Source organism: Pseudophryne corroboree, chromosome 11, assembly GCF_028390025.1.
Source record: "Pseudophryne corroboree isolate aPseCor3 chromosome 11, aPseCor3.hap2, whole genome shotgun sequence".
Lineage (NCBI taxonomy): Eukaryota > Metazoa > Chordata > Amphibia > Anura > Myobatrachidae > Pseudophryne > Pseudophryne corroboree.
Genome location: NC_086454.1, coordinates 351540076 through 351560660, shown reverse-complemented (window position 1 = coordinate 351560660; position 20585 = coordinate 351540076).

Below are 20585 nucleotides of genomic sequence, written 5' to 3'. Positions count from 1 at the left end.
TGTACCGCTTGTTGAAGGCCGTTGTAAATGGCTCTCATTTCCAGCACGTTTATGTGAAGGCAGGCTTCCTGACTTGACCATTTTCCTTGGAAGCTTTCCCCCTGAGTGACAGCTCCCCAGCCTCAGAGACTTGCATCCGTGGTTACCAGGACCCAGTCCTGAATTCCGAACCTGCGTCCCTCTAGTAAGTGAGAACTGTGTAGCCACCACAGGAGCGAAATCCTGGCTTGTGATGACAGGATTATCTTCCGGTGCATGTGTAGGTGGGATCCCGAACCTGCCAAACTGTATGGCCTCGTAGGCCGCCACCATCTTCCCCAACAACCGAATGCACTGATGGATCGGACACACTTGATCGTTTCAATATCTGTTTTACCATTTTCTGGATTTCCAGAGCCTTTTCCACCGGAAGAAATACTCTCTGAACTTCTGTGTCCAGAATCATCCCGAGAAAAGACAATCTTGTCGTCGGTTCCAACTGTGACTTTGGATAATTTATGATCCAACCGTGTTGTTGGAGTACTGACAGGGAGAGTGTGATGTTTTGTAACAACTGTTCCCTGGATCTCGCCTTTATCAGGAGATCGTCTAGATAAGGAATTATATTGACTCCTTTTTAACGCAGGAGAAGCATCATCTCCGCCATCACCTTGGTGAATACCCTCGGCGCCGTGGAGAGACCGAAAGGTAACGTCTGGAATTGGTAATGGCAATCCTGAACCGCGAATCTCAGATAAGCCTGGTGAGGAGGGTAAATGGGAACATGCAGGTAAGCATCTTTTATGTCTACAGACATCATGTAGTCCCCCTCCTCCAGACTGGAAATCACTGCCCTCAGTGATTCCATGTTGAACTTGAATCGTTTCAAGTAGAGATTCAGATTTTTTAGGTTTAGGATCGGTCTGACCGAGCCGTCCGGCTTCGGAACTACAAAAAGGCTTGAATAAAACCCCTCCCCTTGTTGTGACAAAGGTACCAGGACTATGACCTGATCCTGACATAATTTCTGGATTGCCGCTGTTACTGCTTCCCTTTCCGGAAGAGAAGCTGGCAAGGTCGATTTGAAAAATCGGCATGGGGGAACGTCTTGAAACTCCAGCTTGTACTCCTGGGATACTATCTGCAAAACCCAGGGGTCCAGGCCAGACAGAATCCAACCTTGGCTGAACAGTTTGAGACATGCCCCCACCCGAGCGGCCTCCCGCAAAGGAGCTCCAGCGTCATGCTGAAGATTTGGCAGAAGTAGGGGTAGACTTCTGCTCCTGGGAACCTGGAGCCGCTGTGGACTTCTTTCCCTTTTCCCTTTCCCTACCTGCAAAGAAGGGGGAAACCTCTTGCTTTTTTCTATTTATTGGGCCGAAATGACTGAATGTGCAGGTGATATGTCTTTTTTGCCGGTGCAGGCGCAGAGGGCAAAAATGTCGACTTACCTGCGGTAGCCACCGAGACTAACGCATCCAGTCCATCACCAAATAAGGCCTCACCTTTATATGGGAGAGCCTCCATATTTCTTTTGGAATCTGCATCCGCGTTCCACTGACGAATCCACAACGCCCGCCGAGCCGATACTGCCATGATAGCGTCTTGTGAACTCAAGAGTCCAATATCTTTCATCGCTTCTAGCATGTATGCGGCAGCGTCTTTGATATTCCCTAACTTAAGGAGTATCTCATCTTTATCAACCGTGTCAATTTCTGATGACACGCTTTCTGGCCATTTTTCAGTAGCTCGACTCACCCACGGCAAGCAATTGTGGGCCTGAGCAGCGTACCATTGGCAACATAAATGGATTTTAATGTAGTCTCCATTTTGCGGTCTGCTGGCTCCTTTAGTGAAGCCGTGCCAGGTGCAGGGAGAATTACCTTCTTTGTCAACCTGGACAGAGCACTGTCTAACACAGGGGGTGACTCTTATTTTTTCCTGTCCTCCACCGGGAAAGGATAAGCTATCTGAATTCTCTTAGGAATACGAAATTTCTTATCGGGATTCACCCACATCCCTTCAAAGAGAGTATTAAGCTCGTGGGAAGGAGGGAAAGTGACCTTGGATTTCTTTTCTTTATAGAAATAAGCCTTCTCTTGAGGTACAGGAGTGGCTTCCGTGACTTCCAGAACTTCCCTTATAGCTACAATCATATATTGTATATTTTTTGCCAATTTATGATCTATTTCTCTGGAGTCACTATCGTCGACACAAGAATCCGTGTCCGTGTCGGTATCAGTATTCACAATATTCGCAAATGGTCTCTTATGTGACCCAGAGGGGTCACCTGCGGATGAAAGAACAGAGCCCTCCTCCGAGATTTTTCACATAATATTTATACTGGCGGGGGTAGGGCTGTGCCTTGGCATCTTATGCCCCCTTTTATCCAGTTTACAAGGTTATTTGCTGCCCAGGGAGCCCACCCCCCCCAGCGCCCTGCACCCTACAGTGCCTGTGTATGTTTGGGCAGCAATGGCGCGCTGCGCTCCCGCCAGTCGCGCGGTACCTCAGCCGTCACTTTGCTTGATTGAAGATCTGTCTTCATACACTCACCTGTCTTCTGACTTCTGGCTCTGTGAGGGGGGTGACGGCGTGCTGTGGGAGTGAGCATCTAGACACGGCTAGCGTTCAGTTCCCTTCAGGAGCTAATGGTGTCCTGTCAGCCAGAAGCAGAGCCATGAAACTCTTTAGGAAGTTGGTTCCTACTTCTGCCCCCTCAGTCCCACGAAGCAGGGAGTCTGTTGCCAACAGTTCTCCCTGAAAATAAAAAACCTAACATAAGTCTTTTCAGAGAAACTCAGTAGAGCTCCTCAGAGTGCATCCAGTCTGCCTGGGCACATTTCTAAAACTGAGGTCTGGAGGAGGGGCATAGAGGGAGGAGCCAGTTCACACCCATTGAAAAGTCTTAAGAGTGCCCATGGCTCCAGCGGAATCGTCTATACCCCATGGTCATGAAGTGGACCCCAGCATCCTCTAGGTTGTATGAGAAACTTACTGTATTAATGTAATGTCCCCAGTAACAACGTAAAGTACAGTACATAGACATCAGATTCACATTACAGTTTCCAGATCGCTGGCTGTTGGATGGTAAAATTTAAAACGTATTAGGAGATAATTTGCGAGGCGGTGGGGGAGATATTTTGACTGCCATGGGGTCTCTACAGAGTTTAAACCGGCATTGGGTAATGCACACGCACACCCAGGCCTGGCCCAAGCCCAATTTATTTATAAGCGAACATATACTTCTGCACCCCCCCCATCCCAATACCTATGTACTGTATGTCATACCGACCTTGGCAGCGGTGAGCGAAAAATACAGAACATAACCTCAACAGCTATAGTTACAGTCAGAAAGTGGGCACAGGACGGGGAGGCAGAGGGTCCAATCACTTTTCTCTACATCAGGGGTGGGGACCCTCCGGCCCGCGGGCCGTATAAGGCCCGCAAAGCTGTTTGTTCCAGCCTACCCACTTGTGTGTCAGCGAGACACGCCGCCGCTCAGTCCGGCGGCGGCGTGTCTCAGCTGTCAGGGTAGGGAAGAGAGCGCAGCTATATGTCCGGAGGCAGCGGTGGGTAGGATCTCAAACCAGCCGCCGGTTCGTGAGCCAATCAGAGCTCGTGGACAGGCAGTCAATCAGGAGCCGCCGCTGACGGTCCACGAGCCGGCGGCTGGTTTGAGATCCTACACGCCGCCGCCGCACGACATAGCCGCGCTTTCCTCCCTGCCCTGACCCCCTGACAGCTGAGACACGCCGCCGCTGGACGGAACAGCAGCCAGACGGAGCAGCAGCAGCTGTGACCAGCACAGTGGGGTGGGGGGGCATTTGTGTATCTGGAACTGTGGGGGCATTTATGTATATGGCACTGTGGGGGCATTTATGTATATGGCACTGTGGCAGCATATGTGTATCTGGCACTGTGGCAGCATATATGTATCTGGCACTGTGGGGGCATTTGTGTATCTGGCACTGTGGCGGCATATGTGTATCTGGTACTGTGGGGGCATTTATGTATCTGGCACTGTGGGGCCATTTATGTATCTGGCACTGTGGGGGCATTTGTGTACCTGGCACTGGGGGGCATTTGTGTATCTGGCACTGTGGCGGCATATGTGTATCTGGCACTGCACTATTGGGGGCATATGTATATCACGTCCCATTTTAATTGGCCACACCCAGTACCTCTAAGGGACATAATTACTGGGGGGCAGGGTCATTTTTAAGTTGAACATTTTTGTGTGGTCCCAGAAGGATTTTATAAATATCCAAATGGCCCTTGGTAGAAAAAGGGTTCCCCACCCCTGCTCTACATAGTGTATACATTACAGTTCAGTATATTGGCCCTCATTCCGAGTCGTTCGCTCGGTATATTTCATCGCATCGCAGTGAAATTCCGCTTAGTACGCATGCGCAATATTCGCACTGCGACTGCGCCAAGTAATTTAACAATGAAGATAGTATTTTTACTCACGGCTTTTTCTTCGCTCCGGCGATCGTAATGTGATTGACAGGAAATGGGTGTTACTGGGCGGAAACACGGCGTTTCAGGGGCGTGTGGTTAAAAACGCTACCGTTTCCGGAAAAAACGCAGGAGTGGCCGGAGAAACGGAGGAGTGTCTGGGCGAACGCTGGGTGTGTTTATGACGTCAAACCAGGAACGACAAGCACTGAACTGATCGCAGATGCCGAGTAAGTCTGAAGCTACTCTGAAACTGCTAAGTAGTTTGTAATCGCAATATTGCGAATACATCGGTCGCAATTTTAAGAAGCTAAGATTCACTCCCAGTAGGCGGCGGCTTAGCGTGTGTAACTCTGCTAAAATCGCCTTGCGAGCGATCAACTCGGAATGAGGGCCCTTGTTATAGTTTGTAAAAGGAATAGTTGGGAAATTTGGAACTACTGATGTACAAAACTGTAACATAGAATGGAGCAGGATTAAAGAAATAAAATTGGTGCCACCCAAATTGGTTCATGGAAAAAAAAGCTCCTCCCACTCCATAGCGTAATAACGGAGGTTCAGCCTGGGTAGGCGCGGACACATAGACATATTATAGGTTCTGAACTGCCTGCATAAATCTCTCTGCCCGCTGACCTGATAAAACTCACAGTGTCGTCAAAATGCAGATCTGTTTTCACCATGTAGTTACCTGGTTTTATCATGTATATGATTGGACAGATGCGCCGGGTACTCGCCATCGCCTGCCTGTCACCTTTCCCCCATAATATCTGTATGAACTTCCAAAAATAGGAGAATTACCCATTTATATTCTCCGTATTCCACGTGGATCGTGAAGTATGAAAAAGTTAAAAAAATGAAGAAAAACAAACATTGGTCATTGGTCGACCTAATGACCGTATCCCCTCTAAACTGTGGGGCTACTAACCTATAATGCCAAAGAGGAAATACCCCCAAATGGCAAAACTTGGCTGGATTACCATCAATGAATATACAATAGGTGTTTAACAACTGGTAACCTGGAGGTGAAATGTTTTATCCGGCAGGGAAATGGCTGCGTTTTGCAGGCGCACCGTAATATTTCAGATAGACCAAGCTCTTTCAAATTTCTAGAAGATTGTAATTTATACTTAATTACTCAGGTGAGGACGGGTGTTCTACCAGATTAGCATATTCCATGTCTGCAGCTTCTCATATAACTAATTGCACTCTGACTGTTTTAAAAAAATATTAAGTATTCAACTTTCTGGTCCATAGACCCCAAGTGTGCAGATTTCCATCTCCAGATATTTCCGCCTAATGAATAAAGCAATTTCTGGAGACCTATTTCTTTCGGATACGTTTCATGAAATAACCATAGCATTATCATCCCAGGAACCGCCAATGTTTGCAGATCTCCACAATGGCATCCCTTCACGGGTCATTAAAGACCCAGTACGCCTCTCTTGCTTCACACTCGGTGCCCACACACGGATGGCATTCTGTTCCATTAAATAAATGATAAATAATACTGTCCTGGAGGCTGAAGTTATATACAGAAATAATTACAGTAACTGGTTGGAAAAGAATGGTTGTTGCTTCTTTCTTTTAGATAATAAATCTCCGCATGGACAACTGTTAATGTATATTATCTATATAGTTACTGTACTTCAGCACTTTGTGATCTTTGCTAGAGACAGCAGAAATAATGCTTGCTGGTGACTAACGCACTGGAAAATAAGCAGCGTTATCTCTGGGTTCCTAATTTATTGTCAGCATACGAGCAGGGATGCTGAGAAGACCTGGGGGCCTGGGTACTCAGGGGGCGTGACCAAATATGGGAGGAGTGGCCACATGCCCTCCACAAAAAAGAAAAAGGGAAAATACTTTGCGCATATAGCACCACACGCTGTAAAGGTGTAAAGTGATCCGTGTGCAAATCACAACAGGATTCTGGAGCGCTGTAGAAGTGTGACTTTACTACTAGTAAGTTGCAGCAGCACTTCCTGTATAACAAAAACTTTGGGGTATATTTACTAAGCTCCCGATTTTGTCCGATTTGGTGTTTTTTCTTCAAAGTGTCATCTCGGGAATTTACTAAGCACAAATCTCGGATGAGGGCATTCGTATTTTTATTACGGCTGTATATTAAAAATACGAATGAATACACCATCGGTCAAACGCGGCTGTTTAGATCTAGAACTCGGTCATTTACTAAGAATTCGTATTTGAAATCTCTACCGTGAAAATGGATTTGCGGCCGGAAAAAATTACTAATCGTACAAAAAGCCTAAAAAAAAGTAGACCTGCTTTTGAGAAGCGTGTTTACATGTGTTGTCAATTCTACATTAGTCACACCTGACTTTTTGGACCTTTAAAAGGGACTCAAGCACATTTTTCACCACTCTCAATCTGAAATGGCTGCTACTGTGTGTAGTACTGCTGTCTTGTTTGCTGGGGGATACCTGACACTGCTCCATGAGGCTACAATAAACCCAGGCCAGGAAAATCAACAGGGTAAGCAGGTTGTACATGTTCCGCGTAGGCTGGCCATGGCTTGTTTTTTTAGTGGGACTTTAAACGATAACAAAATTGCTGATGACCATGTTATACAGATGCTCAGACTAAATGTAATAAATTTTTTCCCTCTGTATGACTTTGTCAAACTGACCCTAGACCCTGAGACAGTACGCTCTCGCTCTGTCTCAGGCCTGCACAAACTCCTGGCTGTGTTGCACTTATGGCTACCGGCAGCTTCCAGCCTGTGACTGGCAATGTAATTAGTATCTCACAGGCCACCTTTTAAAAATATATAATTCAGGTGAGTTAAAATAAGATTTTACTCACCGGTAAATCTATTTCTCGTAGTCCGTAGTGGATGCTGGGTACTCAGTAAGGACCATGGGGAATAGACGGGCTCCGCAGGAGACTGGGCACTCTTAAAAGAAAGATTAGGTACTACATCTGGTGTGCACTGGCTCCTCCCTCTATGCCCCTCCTCCAGACCTCAGTTAAGGAAACTGTGCCCGGAAGAGCTGACATTACTAGGAAAGGATTTGGAATCCAGGGTAAGACTCATACCAGCCACACCAATCACACTGTGCAACTTGTGATAACTATACCCAGTTAACAGTATGAACAACAACTCAGCCTCATTTAACAGATGGCTCATAACAAAACCCTATAGTTAAGCAATAACTATATACATGTATTGCAGAAAGTCCGCACTTGGGACGGGCTCCCAGCATCCACTACGGACTACGAGAAATAGATTTACCGGTGAGTAAAATCTTATTTTCTCTGACGTCCTAGTGGATGCTGGGTACTCGGTAAGGACCATGGGGATTATACCAAAGCTCCCAAACGGGCGGGAGAGTGCGGATGACTCTGCAGCACCGAATGAGCAAACTCAAGGTCCTCCTCAGCCAGGGTATCAAACTTGTAGAATTTTGCAAAAGTGTTTGATCCCGACCAAGTAGCAGCTCGGCAAAGTTGTAAAGCCGAGACCCCTCGGGCAGCCGCCCAAGAAGAGCCCACCTTCCTCGTGGAATGGGCTTTTACTGATTTAGGATGCGGCAGTCCAGCCGCAGAATGAGCCTGCTGAATCGTGCTACAGATCCAGCGAGCAATAGTCTGCTTAGAAGCAGGAGCACCCAGCTTGTTGGGTGCATACAGGATAAACAGCGAGTCGGTTTTCCTGACTCTAGCCGTCCTGGAAACATAGATTTTTAGGGCCCGGACTACGTCCAGCAACTTGGAATCCTCCAAGTCCCGAGTAGCCGCAGGCACCACAATAGGTTGGTTTAAATGAAACGCTGATACCACCTTTGGGAGAAATTGGGGACGAGTCCTCAATTCTGCCCTGTCCATATGGAAAATCAGATAAGGGCTTTTACAGGACAAAGCCGCCAATTCTGACACACGCCTAGCTGAGGCCAAGGCCAACAGCATGACTACCTTCCACGTGAGATACTTCAACTCCACGGTCTGAAGTGGCTCAAACCAATGTGATTTAAGGAAATTCAACACTACGTTGAGATCCCAAGGTGCCACCGGAGGCAAAAAAGGGGGCTGAATATGCAGCACTCCCTTAACAAACGTCTGAACTTCAGGCAGTGAAGCCAGTTCTTTTTGAAAGAAAATAGACAGGGCCGAAATCTGGACTTTAATGGATCCCAATTTTAGGCCCATAGTCACTCCTGACTGTAGGAAGTGCAGAAATCGACCCAGCTGAAATTCCTCTGTTGGGGCCTTCACGGCCTCACACCAAGCAACATATTTTCGCCATATGCGGTGATAATGTTTTGCTGTCACATCCTTCCTAGCCTTTATCAGCGTAGGAATGACTTCAACCGGAATGCCCTTTTCCATTAGGATCCGGCGTTCAACCGCCATGCCGTCAAACGCAGCCGCGGTAAGTCTTGGAACAGACAGGGCCCCTGCTGTAGCAGGTCCTGTCGGAGCGGCAGAGGCCAAGGGTCCTCTGAGATAATTTCTTGTAGTTCCGGGTACCAAGTTCTTCTTGGCCAATCCGGAACTATGAGTATAGTTCTTACTCCTCTCTTTCTTATTATCCTCAGCACCTTTGGTATGAGAGGAAGAGGAGGGAACGCATAAACCGACTGGTACACCCACAGTGTCACTAGAGCGTCCACAGCTATCGCCTGAGGGTCCCTTGACCTGGCGCAATATCTTTTTAGCTTTTTGTTGAGGCGGGACGCCATCATGTCCACCTGTGGCCTTTCCCAACGATTTACAATCAGCTGGAAGACTTCTGGATGAAGTCCCCACTCTCCCGGGTGGAGGTCGTGCCTGCTGAGGAAGTCTGCTTCCCAGTTGTCCACTCCCGGAATGAACACTGCTGACAGTGCTAGCACGTGATTCTCCGCCCATTGGAGAATCCTTGTGGCTTCTGCCATCGCCATCCTGCTTTTTGTGCCACCCTGTAGGTTTACAAGGGCGACAGCCGTGATGTTGTCTGACTGAATCAGCACCGTCTGGTTTTGAAGCAGGGGTTCTGCTTGACTTAGGGCATTGTAAATGGCCCTTAGTTCCAGAATATTTATGTGTAGGGAAGTCTCCTGACTCGACCATTGTCCTTGGAAGTTTCTTCCCTGAGTGACTGCCCCCCAACCTCGGAGGCTTGCATCCGTGGTCACCAGGACCCAGTCCTGAATGCCGAATCTGCGGCCCTCGAGAAGATGAGCACTCTGCAGCCACCACAGCAGAGACACCCTGGCCCTCAGGGACAGGGTGATCAGCCGATGCATCTGAAGATGCGATCCGGACCACTTGTCTAACAGATCCCACTGAAAGATCCTTGCATGGAACCTGCCGAAGGGAATTGCTTCGTAAGAAGCTACCATCTTTCCCAGGACTCGCGTGCAGTGATGCACCGACACCTGTTTTGGTTTCAGGAGGTCTCTGACCAGAGAGGACAACTCCTTGGCCTTCTCCTCCGGGAGAAACACCTTCTTCTGTTCTGTGTCCAGAATCATGCCCAAGAACAGCAGACGCGTCGTAGGAACCAGCTGCGACTTTGGGATATTCAGAATCCAGCCGTGCTGTTGTAGCACTTCCTGAGATAGTGCTACTCCGACCAACAACTGCTCCTTGGACCTTGCCTTTATAAGGAGATCGTCCAAGTACGGGATAATTATAACTCCCTTCTTTCGAAGGAGTATCATCATTTCGGCCATTACTTTGGTAAATACCCACGGTGCCGTGGACAGACCAAACGGCAACGTCTGGAACTGGTAATGGCAGTCCTGTACCACAAACCTGAGGTACTCCTGGTGAGGTGGGTAAATGAGGACATGTAGGTAAGCATCCTTGATGTCCAGTGACACCATAAAATCCCCCTCTTCCAGGCTTGCAATAACCACCCTGAGCGATTCCATTTTGAACTTGAACTTCCTTATATAAGTGTTCAAGGATTTCAAATTTAGAATGGGTCTTACCGAACCGTCTGGTTTCGGTACCACAAACATTGTGGAATAGTAACCCCGTCCCTGCTGAAGGAGGGGAACTTTGATTATCACCTGCTGAAGGTAAAGCTTGTGAATTGCAGCCAGTACTACCTACCTTTCCATGGGAGTAGCTGGCAAGGCTGATTTTAGGTAACGGCGAGGGGGAGACGTCTCGAACTCCAGTTTTTATCCCTGAGATACCACTTGTAGAACCCAGAGATCCACCTGTGAGCGAACCCACTGGTCGCTGAAGTTCCGGAGACGGGCCCCCACCGCACCTGGCTCCACTTGTGGAGCCCCAGCGTCATGCGGTGGACTTAGTGGAAGCAGGGGAGGATTTTTGTTCCTGGGAACTGGCTGTCTGGTGCAGCTTTTTCCCTCTACCCCTGCCTCTGGGCAGAAAGGACGCGCCTCTGACCCGCTTGCCTTTCTGAGGCCGAAAGGACTGTACTTGATAATACGGTGCTTTCTTAGGCTGTGAGGGAACCTGAGGTAAAAAAGTCGACTTCCCAGCTGTTGCTGTGGATACGAGGTCCGAGAGACCGTCCCCAAACAATTCCTCACCCTTATAAGGCAAAACTTCCATGTGCCTTTTAGAATCTGCATCACCTGTCCACTGCCGAGTCCATAATACTCTCCTGGCAGAAATGGACATTGCATTAATTCTAGATGCCAGCCGGCAAATATCCCTCTGTGCATCTCTCATATATAAGACTACGTCTTTAATAGCTCTATGGTTAGCAAAATAGTATCCCTGTCAAGGGAATCAATGTTATCTGACAGGGAATCAGACCAAGCTGCTGCAGCACTACACATCCATGCTGAAGCAATAGCAGGTCTCAGTATAGTACCTGAGTGTGTATACACAGACTTCAGGATAGCCTCCTGCTTTCTATCTGCAGGCTCCTTTAAGGCGGCCGTATCCTGAGACGGCAGTGCCACCTTTTTTGATAAGCGTGTGAGCGCCTTGTCCACCCTAGGGGATGTTTCCCAACGCAACCTGTCCGTTGGCGGGAAAGGGTACGCCAGTAGTAACCTCTTAGAAATCACTAATTTCTTATCTGGGGAACACCACGCTTCTTCACACAATTCATTTAACTCATCAGATGGGGGAAAAGTCACTGGCTGCTTTTTCTCCCCAAACATAATACCCTTTTTAGTGGTAACCGGGTTAATATCAGAAATGTGCAACACATTTTTCATTGCCGTAATCATGCATCGGATGGCCCTTGTGGATTGTACATTTGTCTCATCCTCATCTACACTGGAGTCAGACTCCGTGTCGACATCTGTGTCTGCCATCTGAGGTAGCGGGCGTTTTTGAGCCCCTGATGGCCTCTGAGATGCCTGGGCAGGCGCGGGCTGAGATGCCGGCTGTCCCAAAGCTGCGTCATCGAACCTTTTATGCAAGGAGTTGACACTGTCGGTTAATACCTTCCACATATCCATCCACTCTGGTGTCGGCCCCGCAGGGGGCGACATCACACTTATCGGCACCTGCTCCGCCTCCACGTAAGCGTCCTCCTCAAACATGTCGACACAGCCGTACCGACACACCGCACACACACACACACACACACACACACACACACACACACACACACACACACACACACACACACACGGAATGCTCTGACTGAGGACAGGACCCCACAAAGTCCTTTGGGGAGACAGAGAGAGAGTATGCCAGCACACACCAGAGCACTATTTATAACAGAGGGATTTACACTAATACAAAGTGAAATTTCCCCCAATAGCTGCTTATATTACCTTTTTGCGCCTAAATTTATGTGCCCCCCCTCTCTTTTTTACCCTTCTCATAGTGAATACTGCAGGGGAGAGCCTGGGGAGCGTCCTTCCAGCGGAGCTGTGAAGAGAAAATGGCGCTGGCTGTGCTGAGGAAGATAGCCCCGCCCCTTCAGCAGCAGGCTTCTCCCGCTTTTTTAATAATATTTATGGCGGGGGATTAGGCACATATACAGTTTATAACTGTATTATTACATTTTGCCAACCAAGGTATACATATTGCAGCCCAGGGCGCCCCCCCCCCCCCCCCCCAGCGCCCTACACCCACCAGTGACCGGAGCGTGTGGTGTGCTGTGGGAGCAATGGCGCACAGCTGCAGTGCTGTGCGCTACCTTATTGAAGACCGGAGTCTTCAGCCGCCAATTTTCTCCTGGAATCTTCCATCTTCTGGCTCTGCAAGGGGGACGGCGGCGCGGCTCCGGGAACGGACGATCGAGGTCGGGCCCTGTGTTCGATCCCTCTGGAGCTAATGGTGTCCAGTAGCCTTAGAAGCACAAGCTAGCTGCAAGCAGGTAGGTTTGCTTCTCTCCCCTCAGTCCCTCGTAGCAGTGAGTCTGTTGCCAGCATATCTCACTGAAAATAAAAAACCTAACAAATACTTTCTTTTTTAGTGAGCTCAGGAGAGCCCACTAAGTGCATCCAGCTCTGGCCGGGCACAGATTCTAACTGAGGTCTGGAGGAGGGGCATAGAGGGAGGAGCCAGTGCACACCAGATGTAGTACCTAATCTTTCTTTTAAGAGTGCCCAGTCTCCTGCGGAGCCCGTCTATTCCCCATGGTCCTTACGGAGTACCCAGCATCCACTAGGACGTCAGAGAAAACATACATACACGTCTATGTCTAAGTGGAGCTTCTGTAATGTAATAGAAAACAGTATTGTATTGATTACAGGTCATGACACTCAACTTTAATTTTTGAATGGCCACTCAGGTTTTGGATGTCTTGGATGGCTACATAGATGCCTCTCTCTGCTTCCCTACCCAGGAGTCGCAGTGGCATGCAGTCAGGGTAGCTTTATCTGATCTTGCGGCCATGGACAATGTGCTGGGTGCCATAGATTAGACACATGTTGAGCTGAGGACACCTAGGGGCAGGCAATATATTTCTAACAATCCACATCTGGCCCAAGACACTAATGTGCATGTGGTTTGTGGAGCTAATTAAACAATACACATATTGCGTGTTCACAATTTATTAATTTTAACACACAACTTTTTGAGACCAATCTTAAAGAAAAAACACTGTAATGGTCAATATATTCTGACCGAACATTATTATTATTTTTTTTTTTGTGTGCTGGGTGCCGAGGATTGTGCTGGCTCGTTGGTGCGGGTTCGACTTGAGCGTCGGACTGGGGAATGAACTGGGGTGTGGCTTGGTGTCGTTGTCCCAGAACTAGATGTGGCATGGTGTGATGCCAACACACTAAGGCTTTGACTTAGATTGTTCAAGCTTGCTGTGAGCTGAGTGTTAGCGGCAGTGTTGTTAGCTATCATGCGTGAGAGGTTGTCGTTGATCATTTGGTTGTGTTGTATGATCTGTATAAGTGATTGTTGCTGCCGCTGCTGATCATCCAAGATGCGTTGGAGGTTTGACTGCATTTGGGTGTTGTCTGCCCTCATCTGTTTCATGGAGTTAGCGATTCGGCCCACCTGCACTATAAGTCTGCCTGAGTTGCGACTCAGTCTAGGCAAATGATGGGGCAGACTTGACAGGTATTGGCTGTGGGTGTTGAGGCTTGCTCAGTATTGCGCCTGTTGTGACGACCAACGGCTCCAAAACTCAGGGCCCATTTGTGTGTCAACTTGTGTTGTGCTCAATTGGGGGCTGTGGGATGTTTGGGGTGGTTGGGGTATGTCCTGCGGCGTGGTTGTCTGAGTCGGATCGATGGGCTGCAGGTGGAGTGTGAAGGTCTCCTGGTCACGTTCCTGCTGGGCATCCTCGGTGATGATGCCTGGGTCTGTATGGGGTTGAAGATAGCCACTATTTAGTAAATATGTAGCATTGGTCTTCCTATAGCTTTACCTCAACATGCATTACTTCTTAATATTAATGTTGTAATTGCTAAATAGATTGTGGCATAAACTTAACTATGTTGCTCACCTTTTTTTTAAAATATGTGGCTTCTAACGTTCACTACTCATTTGTTTGTTTTTTGGGGGGAATAGTAGGATTCTGAGCCATAATTACTGTTTAAACACGAAGAACTCTAACAAATACAAAGTACTACATTTACATATTGGGTATAAAGCTTCCTTTGGAACAACACACACAATACAATAAATGTGTTGGCCAATACACTCATACATTGTTGAAGGCAGTCAGTGGTCTGCCAAAAACGAAAAAAAATATAGTGGCCTAAAATGTACACATTAACAATGGATGAAAAAGTATTAAGGTGCCCTATGTTTAGAAGTGGTGTTGTTGGCCATGCAAAACAATTGGATGAGACTTAACATTTCTGTTGTTTTTTTACTACAAAAATTATGTGTCAAAAATGTGTTGATATGGCCAACATCCCATCTGACAATTATCCATCTAAAAATACCTTAACACCATCTGCTTGTTGTTGTTGATTATTGCAAGGATGACTGGTCATTAGTGTATTTTAATTTTCGATGTACTAACAGTGGGGCAGATGTATAAACCTGGAGAAGGCATAAGGTAGTGAAAAACCAGTGATATGTGCAAGGTGAGAAAGGCACAAGGCAAACAGATCCAATATGTACATTAACAGTTGTGTTTATTTTGTACTGCTGCCTTTATCACCTTGCACATATCAGTGTTTTTTCACTTCCTTATGCCTTCTCCAGGTTAATAAATCAACAACACTGTTTGTTTACTTATTTACACGTAATTGTTATGTTTACTCACCAGACAACTGAGGGGATTGTGGATCCTCACTTTGGGGGCTGGCCAATAGAGCTAGTGGTGGCACGGCCGACACTGCGGAGATGCGCCGTTGGGGTGGTGATGCTGGTGCTGGAGCCTCAAGACGGCGTCTCTTGGGTGGCCTTGTTGCCACAGTAACCGAGCCCTGTGATGGGCGCCTTAGTGTAGGTGGATTTGCCGAAGAAGAACCTGTGTGATAAGATAATCATTAAAATTTTGTGTTTCTATGTGTTTGCAGAATATGTGTATACAGTTAAATCTTACCGGCGTTGCCACCATCTGCATCTCTTGGCAGTGTTGGATGTGGCCTGGCTGTGCTGCTTCTCTGGCGTACTGTAGAAATATGAAGAATGTCCTTATGAACATACTATTTTGGTGATATGTTTTTGCAAATTCCTTATTGTGATGTAAACATATGTGGTACCTGATGAGAATTAAACTAAACGATGCTTATGCTTTTCTGCCTGACGTCATTGGGTGCGTATTCTTTAAATTAGCATAAATTATGCAAAAAATACAATACACAAAGGCGCATAATGCAAACAATTATACTACTTAAAAACAAAACGTCGTAGCTTGACACAACCACAATATTGCACGCTAAGGTCCCAATTTTGGATAATAATAATAAAACACTAGACAAAAATATCTTGTAAAAATTAGAAACATCACAACCAAATATGCAAACAAAAACACATCAAGCACACAAAGGGCAACCCATAACAACACACAATAATCATAAATGAGATGAAATGTATTTACAAAAAACCTTTGTTAAAAAAAAAAAACAGTACATCAGGCCTGGCCAACCTGTGGCTCTCCAGATGTAGTGAAACTACACATCCCAGCATGCCTTGCCACAGTTTTAGCATTCCCTAATAGCAAAACTGTGGCAAGGCATGATGGGACTTGTAGTTTCACAACAGCTGGAGAGCCACTGGTTGGCCAGGCCTGCACTACATCACCAACACATTAGAAGAATGAACAAACTGACAACCACAATTAGCTAGAAGACATTTCAGACAACTAAGGACAAAGCACACATGTTTAAATTGTTTTTAAAAAACCACAAATAACTCACCATCCTGCCTTGGCCGATCCGAATCCCGGACATAAGTGGCACCAACCACTTCTTGCGGAATGAGTGCACGCACAGGCTCCTCCCAATCACTGTAAGATGCACGGAAGGGGTGTCCACCCCCGGTTTGGCGGGCCGATTTAGCCTCCTTGGCCATCTTCGCCTTGACACGGCGCTTTATGTCGTAAAAACGCTTACGGCACGTGTCCTCGGTCCGCCTCACCACACCCTCACTATTCACAGCCGCAATGACCTTCCCCCACAGAACACTCTTCCTGCGTGACGACACCTTTGCAGCATCATGGCCAAACAACTGCCGATGATGCCTCATCAGCTCCCGCACCAAAGCCATATTTTCAGCATAGCTAAATTTGACATTGCGGCCAGTCTTTGTAGTGGTGCGTGGCTGCGGAGCCACAACACCATCACTATCACTGGAGGCCGCAGCAGCAGCCACCCCCTCCTCCTCACTAACCTCCTCCACCTCACTAACCTCCTCCCTCTCACTCACCTCCTCCCTCTCACTCACCTCCTGCACCTCACTCACCTCCTCCCTCTCACTCACCTCCTCCACCTCACTCACCTCTGACTGGGACATAATCAGGACAAACAACAAATAACACTGAGAAAAAAAAACAATAAACACACTCCTCCACTACCACCACACACCACACACACACACACACACACACACACACACACACACACACACACACACACACACACACACTCACTCACTCACTCACAAACAATGACAATAGACGTTAAATAAAAAACAATGACAAAAAAGTAAACAAACTTTTAAATAACTACACAACAAGTATGACAAGACTACTTACACACACAGTACAGCACTCAACAATCGCAAAAAACCTCCTCAAATCCTCCACAAACTCCAAACAACTCTCCAACTCCTAACACACCTTCCTCTCTCCTCTCCACTAGCTAAACCCACGAGGTGCTGACGGTTTGGGGCGTTTTTATAGTAATGTGCACAGACACTCCTCCATCACGAATCAAACCAATCACGGACGAGTGACAAAAACGAAACTTAGGAAAAAAACGCGTCCGTGAACGGACAAACACTGCCGTAACCAAAATGTGACGCAGTCGTAAAAAAACCACATAACACGGCCGCAAAACCACTAAATCGGCCGCATTCTACCTTACAAAACTCCGAATGACATCGACATCGGAAAACACGAAAAAGAAAAATACGACAGCTTAGTAAATTAGTCGTAATAAATTCAAAAAGTTGCACAATTACACATTCGATGTCATTCGTGATGAATCTCACTCCAAATCGGTACAAATACGAATTTTAGTAAATATACCCCATAGCGTGTAACAAACACTTCCTGTATGATAAGTGGATAGCAGTGATGCAGTCTACATACAGCATACATCTACATCCTCCTTTCAATAAATAGAACAATAAAAAAGTACACCCACTTGATTCTAGCATCTACCTAACAAAGCTAAATATTTATCGTATATATTACCCTTTATGAGGTCTAAGAACACTGTACGCTATCTACGTAAGAAGTACCGTAAGGGTACGCAAGTTGCGTAACGATCGCTCAGCCGTAGGCTAGACGCTCAAGCGTCGCGTTCGCTCACGGCCCAGAGATCACAGGCAGGCACGCTATTGGCCGCTGACTAACGTAATGTTTCGCTATGGCGTAGCGGACGCTCGAGACCACAAGAAGATCACCAGCGGCGCAGACGCTCACAACGTTAAACCTTTATATCTATACCTTTAACAATGAGATACACAGTATACCTTAGTGTAGAGACAGGGTGTAAGTGCAACCTGGTGTAACCTGATTAACTACAAAGCTGTTTGAGCGTCACCGACGCTCAGAGAATACTTAACACTATAAGAAATACACAGATACCTGGGTTTAGGGTCCAAAGCCTATTATATGTATTATGACTATTATACTTGCAAAAAGAAACACAGTACAAATGATACACTACAATATAACAGAGACTACCTAACCAGATAACTACACCAGAAATACAATACAATACAATTACTATTTATGGGAAAATGGAAGGGGAAGAGGAGAAGAGAGAGATAGAGAGAAATGGCTCACGATAACATTAAATAAGAGACAACATGGTTGCAGATAAAACTACACATGTGAGAGACAATCGCTGCGCAGTTAGTCAATGCTGAATACCGCATGGGATGGAAGCTAGACTCCATTTTGAGAAAACTCCCATAATTCCAAAGACTGCACCACATGGCTGAAAGGGGGAGGGGAAGACATCCAGCAGCAGCCATTTTAGATTTGCAGGTCCAAACACATGGCACTCTCTACTACACCACAATCACATAGCAGAAAACACAAGACTCCATTTTATTCCAAAATGTCCAAGCCTCAAAACAATGCATATGTTCTGATTTTACAATTCCAAACAATCTAAATCACCTTTCAATCCAACTTCCTAGAACCATCTTATTAAATCTCCATAGGCAAACAAATACCACAAATGCTATGCTACAAGTTACATTCACACAGCTGCGCAAGCCTCACCATCCCCAAGCCATTTGTTTCTCCAAACCAACCACTCTATGCTTACCCATCATTCCACAACTACCCCACCACAAAACACACATTTAAAACTACTCTATGCCAATCAGCCATGAGATATTGAAATTATGATACTTAGCCTTTGTTTCCTGGAGGATCCAGCCATGCTTCTGAGCGCAGCCACATCACATCTGCTTCTCTGAGGCAAAACAGCAACACTGACTCTCACCTCCCCAGACAGGAACTACTCTTCCTGTGTGTCTGTTCCTGGGGGAGGGGTCTCTCTAGCTCCCTTGTATATGCTAATCAGGTTCAGCCCTGAAAACTTAGTAAAGGGTTGTCTTGATCATCCATTGTTCCCAACACAGTGATCCCAGCTTTTATACATATAATCATATCTATCCGCTGCAATGTCCCACAACAACACAACAGGCCTCAAACTAACCCACACCTCATTCTGCTTGCTTCAATACCAAACATGATGTGTTTATCTGGTTCGGTTCGAATGATACACATCCATGACATTAATTCATTAGCTAATTTTAAATCTCCATGATGTCTGGTGCTCGCTGCGCATATTTGCAAGTATAGCGACTTAAATGTGTGTGTAGTTTGAATGTTCTCTCTATGTAATATTTTTGACTTTGACAGTCCACCCTTTGGCAGTCACCAATAACTGCCATTTCCTAAAACATTTCAAAAAGAGAAAAATATATGTCATATGTAAATACATTTCTATGATTGGGTAAGGGAGGAGAGAAGAAGGTGGGAAAAAGGTATGACCTAGTGAGATAGCAGAAGTATGTATGTATGAATCCATGTTTGGGGGGTCATGTATCATCGTGCCGTACGTGTTGTACATCAAGCTTCGAGGTATTGCGAAGTATACATTTGAATTCCTTCTTATCCCGTACTAAGGGTCTGTGGATGGGCTGTCAAACTTTACCGAGCTCATTTCGGCTGTGGTTGTAACAAAATGGGGGAGCACATTTTAGTTGATGATACATGAATGGGGGAGGTATGTGATTGCTGATATCTGTGCCTGTATTCCCTATCGACTATGTGTGTCATTACCTGAGGGTTATAGAGATAAAAATAAAGAACACTTATGGAAAATGCAGTGGTATTCTATGTCAGGTTAATGTACATCTGTCGGTTGAAGTTTTGTTCGGTATCAGTTGAAAGTCGTCTTCTTTGCGCTGTTTTGCTCTTTAGGCGTGAGCAAAAAGCTTTGTCAATGCCATTAGATTTACAAAAAATGTTGGGCTAGCGTAAGTTTAAGAATACTAGGGAAACTGGGGATCCATGGCAAAGTTCATCAAATGTCCGTATCTCAAGTTGTCAAAACTTCTTCTTTGGTCTATTCGTTGTCTGTATAGCGTCTCGTCAACTTCCTCGTCCAAGGGGGTCTTTTTATCTTGGGGAAAAGCAGAAAAACAGGTGAAAGAAACGGACCGTATAACGGCATTTTCATCACATCATTGTTTCTATCATTGGGTCATAAATCAAATCCAGGTTAATTACAGTTTCCTCACTCCTTAGACTCATTACCTCAGGTAGTACTTTTCCAATATAACACAATCCTTCAGAGTTTGGGGCAAGCCGCTCATACGCCTTTCTCCCGCATATGAAATATGCATCATCGGGGAGAACATATGGGACGGAATATGTCATTACCATGTTACACATTTTCCATGTGAACTCTCCTAACCCTAATTCTCCCATCTGTTTAGTACACGTATCAGTTTGTACGATATGTGCACAGTATCCTGGTGATACTTCTCCAACTCTCGTAATCCTATTTCCTAAGGTATACCTATACCGGAAAGATTTTCCTCTACTGGCTATGTGGCGTACAAGCTCTGTATCTGTAGGCATTCTATCT